Genomic DNA, 5000 nt, shown 5'->3' on the forward strand with positions numbered 1-5000 from the left:
GCGCCGTGTTTCTCCCGTGCCTTGTGGCCGCGTCGACAAAGGACACCCAGCAGCGAGGCATTACTACCCGCTCTGTAATTACATCTAATCCCCGCCACAGCTGCATCGCCGCCACACGTAATACACTCTAGAGCAAGAAAAAAGTACAATTTTATATGCACGGCAATGGAAGAGGACTGAGGCACATCCATAAAGCGAGCCGTGAACCACGGCGGGCGGCGGATGACAGCGACCCAGACTGAACCGCGCGGCGCCCTGCACACGCCGGGGAGGGCAGGCCGAGGTGCAGGCCATGGCCACCTACACAGTACAATTTTTATAACGTGTCAAAGTGCCAAGCTGAGAAGTGATCTGGCGGCGGCGCGGCTCGTGTGTGAGGTGACCCGTGGACGACGTAGAGGACCACACAGGCAGCCCGGCCACGGGTCAGCACCACTAGTAACAACTTTACTTATAACAGTACTATCACGCTTCACATATATATATATATATATATATATATATATATATATATATATATATATATATATATATATATATATATATATATATATATATATATATATATATATATATATATATATATATATATATATATATATATATATATATATATATATATATATACACACACACACACACACACACACACACAATCATCAGAGTCAACAATTTTCCATTCAGTACCTGATGGGAGAAAGAAGCGTGAAAGAACACGAGCCTCATTCTGGTCCCCTACGATTCACGAGACAGAAATATAAAAAGATAAAATAAAATAACAACAGTAAATCTGAGTACTCACTTTTCATTTCATATAGTTTCGGAGATGGTGGTGGCGGAGGTGGTGGCCGTGGTTGTTGGTCTTGGTGGCAGGGCGGTGTAGTGGTGATGGTGGTGGAAGCCACTTGATGCGGCTGATGCACTGTACTCCTTCGCCAACCGTGGCAAGAGCCACTGCAGGAAACAAGGGTGAAGGAATGTTAGTCCAGACTGAAGACTGTGGATTATGAGAAGTGAGGTGCATTGTGGGAATGATTGATTTGAAGTATTTAAGGCGCCACAACAATGGAGTCATCTGACCCCGTATGTTAAAAACATAAAATGAGTATAGTTAAAATATAACATTAAAAAATAACATAAATGTATTATTATGTTAAAAATGTTAAAAAATAAAGATTAGTAGTGAGGAATGGAAAGTGTGGGGGGGGGATGATGGCGCGGCAAGACTGCACAGAGTCAGACGTGGTGCCCGGGTCGTCAGGAAAGACAACTCCAAGTCCGGTATGGTGTGCTGAATTGATGTCCCCAGCTTGGCGGCGTCGGCGTGGCGGGGCGCTGGGCGAAGGTTTCCCCGCGGAAAATCTTTCCTTTCCAGCACAGCCGTGACTCTCGGACACTGCCACCAGCGGCCCGGGAGTGTGGCGGGAGGCTCGCGGTGGAATGCTTGTGTCTGCAGTGTACACGCGTGAAGGAAGTGTTCGTAATGGATCTTTAAGGTTACGTTACAATCGAGCACAAGAATCACGTCACGCCGTGAAGGTCCATCCACCAGCCCCTGTCACCGCTAACTTAAAACAATCCATGCACTGAAATAATCCTTTTATATTTCATGGTCAGCAGTGCACGTTCCTCCGCCGCCCTCCGCGCCACACCGCGGATCCTCACCACCACCACGGCGGCGGTGGCGACGCAGAGAGGAGGCGCACGGCCGGTTTACTAAGGCGACCTTGGAGTTCTCCGTTGAGTCTGAATAGTTCATTCCCGCACATCTGAAATACCTGCCTGTGTTTCACTTTTCTTATATAGTAATATACAAAAACACCTGAAGAATGCAGGCCAGCACCAGCGCTCCCTACCTTGCCCTAGCCGCCCAGCCCAGCCCCGCCTCTCCATCACGCAGACCCACATGGATGAAGGAAGGTCCACCTAAAACTGTCGGTGGAGGTTTTCTTCCACCGAGCGCAAAACTGCCCTGAAGGCACGGACGTACGCACGCCACGGACGCCGCCAGACGTAGGGACAAGAGTAAGTCACCACTGACCATCACTTACATGCCCCCCTCCCCCCCCCACACATACATACATACACACACACACACACACACACACACAAGAGGCGGCACTTACAACACCCCACTGCATCAAAGCGAGAGTCGGTCCACCACCAAGTATAAATAAAGAATGACCAATAAAAAAACATTAAACAACAGGGGGACAAAAAAATGCTTCCCTTGACAATGATATTCGTATAGTGGATGTTCCGCACAGCTCCCGGGGGAGAGACGCGCCCTGGCCCCCCACCATCATCCCCTCCCCTGCCCCGCTGTCCCGAGCAGACCCACCACGCCTATAAATTCGTGGGCAGGACAGAGGGAGGCAGTGTCTGTAAGGTCGAGCATGCCCCGCCTCGCCCACGGTCCCGCCGCCCTTACAGCAGCCGCCCACGGACCCGCCTCGGCCTCTCGGCATAAATCCTCATTCTCTATCGGTCACTTCCAACTTTATTTTAGCGGCGGCCGTTCGCTCCGCATCAGTGGTGGGGAAATGCTGCCTTCCGTTCCCCTCCTTGCTGCGCCCCGTCCCTCTCCTCCCGCTGTCCGTCTGTCCTCTGTCCCCTCCGTCCCCTCCATCTGTCTCCCTCTTCCTTTTCCTCCATCGTCTTTCTTTTCCCATCTTCCATGACATTTCTTGATCCTTTTCTCCTGTTCATTTTATTTTTTTCCTTCCTCTTTTTTTTTGTCTGATTCTTTCTAATGTTTTTTTCTTATTCTGTGTTGCTCTGTAATTCTCTCCTTCCATCTTTCTGTCCGTTATTTCTTATCTTTCTTCTCTCCTTCCTTTCTTCGCAGTCTTCTCTCCTCCTTCCTCCTTTCCATCTGTCAAATTTCTTACATTCTTCCTTCCTCAATTCTGTCTTGCCACTTCTTTTCTCTCTTCCCCCACATTTTTTCTCTCCCGTCTCTTCCTTCCCTTCTTCTATCGTCTCTCCCTTTCTCCTTCTCCTTCTCCTCCTCCTCCTCCTCCTCCTGTGTTCATCTCCCCTTCCCCCTTCTGTCAACTTTCCTTCCTCCTGCTTGTTTCTTTTCCCTCTCCTGTTTCCCCTCTCCCTCTTTTTTTCCCCTTCCTGTTCCCTCTTATTATTATTCACTGTCTCCTCACCTCTGTTTACTTTTCCCATCCTTCTTTTCCTCCTCCTCTTCCTGCGCCCCTCCTTCTTTCACTTCTCTCTCATTTATCACACCTTCTATGTCCTTTCTTCTCATCCTCCTCGTCTCTCTTCAGTTTCCTCTTGTTTTCTTTCCCTTTCTTTCACACTATCCTTCAACTAATGTCTCCTCTTTATCTTCTCACTCTTTCTTTCTTTCTATCTTCCATCCTCTTCTACTTCCTCCTCCTCCTCCTCCTCTCCTATGTATTAAATGATGATGGAGAAGGAAAATTAAATAAAAAAAAGGGGATATGATAAATGTGGATGTTAAGGCAAAGATACTAATAAAGTAGGATGTGTTGATAAAAATGAAGAACTGGAAGAAAAGAGAAGAGAAGTGAAAAGGAGAGAACGTGAGAAATAAGAAAGAATAAGAGAAGGGGGAAGGAGACAGGAAAAGAGAGAGTATCATGTGGAGAGGGAGAGAATAAAAGGAGGGAGTGAGAGGTGGAGTAAGAGGGTAAGAAAGAAAGAAAGAAAGGAAGGGAGTGAGGGAGGGAGAGGAGGAGGATGAGAAAAGGGAACAAAACTACGCATAAGAGAGAGAGAGAGAGAGAGAGAGAGAGAGAGAGAGAGAGAGAGAGAGAGAGAGAGAGAGAGAGAGAGAGAGAGAGAGAGAGAGAGAGAGAGAGTTTTATCACGCCTCTCCATACAAAGCCTGCCACACACCAACACAGCTGATGATACTACCACCATCACCACCACAACCACCACCACCACCACCACCACCACCACCACCACTCACACTAAAGAATACAAAGGAAGGACAAACAACAGTTCATCTATTACCCCTTATGAGTTTGTCTGTGGTACACTGAAGTAAGAGAGACGAGATAGAAAAGGCGAAGGCTCCTCACCATCACCACCATCACCACCATCACTATACGAGGCATTTTCCCCTTCCTAGCACTTAGTAGCATCACCATTATCATCACCATCACATCGACGCAACTCATCTCGTTCATCACTATCTTCACCACCACCTGTTCATCACCATCGCTGGAAATATCTCAACCAGAACACACCAGGAGACACAAGGACACATAGAACACACCAGGACACACAGATACATGAAAACACATCATGGCACACCGAAACACCCTGAAGTACACCAGAACACGCCAGAACAAACACACACAAGAAAAAAAAAAACACTTAGACACACAAGAATACATCAGGCCACACTGTAACCCACACACACACACACACACACACACACACACACACACACACACACACACACACACCAATCCAGTCCTCTATCTTTCCGACATCCACTAGTAACTGATCTCCACTTTCCTCTCTTCCCTCTCCACCGTGCTAAGTGGACGCCTCCTCCTCCTCCTCCTCCTCCTCCTCTTCTTCCTTCTCCTCCACAGTCAGTGCCGCCACACACCTCAGAGACAGGCAGCACCACCAGACGAAACGGCGGCGACCATTCATCTCAGTAGGGGTTTCGTAGTGGCGGTTGTCTGTCTGTCTGTCTGTCTGTCTGTCTGTTTGTCTGTCTGTCTGTTTGTCTGCCTATTTGTCTGTCTATCTGTTTGCCCGTCTCTGTGTTTGTTTGGGTGGTTGTTTGTCTCAGTTTGTCTGTTTGTCTGTGTGTCTAAGTGTTTGTCTACCTAAATTAGTGGCCTGGTTTCCTTGTCTGTTGGTATGCTTGTTTGTCTGTCTGTCTGTCTGTCTGTCTGTCTGTCTGCCTGTCTATTAACAAACCGATCAGCAAGTAAAACATAAATAAAAAAACAACATCTATACTTTGTCATTATACCAGAAAATTGTCATCACTATTC

The 5000-nt window shown here is 47.6% G+C and overlaps 1 protein-coding gene across 1 annotated transcript in view; it reads right to left on the reverse strand.

Annotated features, from left to right (window-relative positions):
- LOC135092394 (glutamate receptor ionotropic, delta-2-like) overlaps positions 1-5000 on the reverse strand; it is a 251022-nt gene that overhangs the window by 233683 nt on the left and 12339 nt on the right. The window contains exon 2 of the mRNA XM_063990902.1: positions 803-954. The gene's annotated coding sequence lies outside the window, so the exon portion shown is untranslated. The remainder of the gene's footprint in view (positions 1-802; positions 955-5000) is intronic.

Source organism: Scylla paramamosain, chromosome 1 (genome assembly GCF_035594125.1).
Source record: "Scylla paramamosain isolate STU-SP2022 chromosome 1, ASM3559412v1, whole genome shotgun sequence".
Classification (NCBI taxonomy): domain Eukaryota; kingdom Metazoa; phylum Arthropoda; class Malacostraca; order Decapoda; family Portunidae; genus Scylla; species Scylla paramamosain.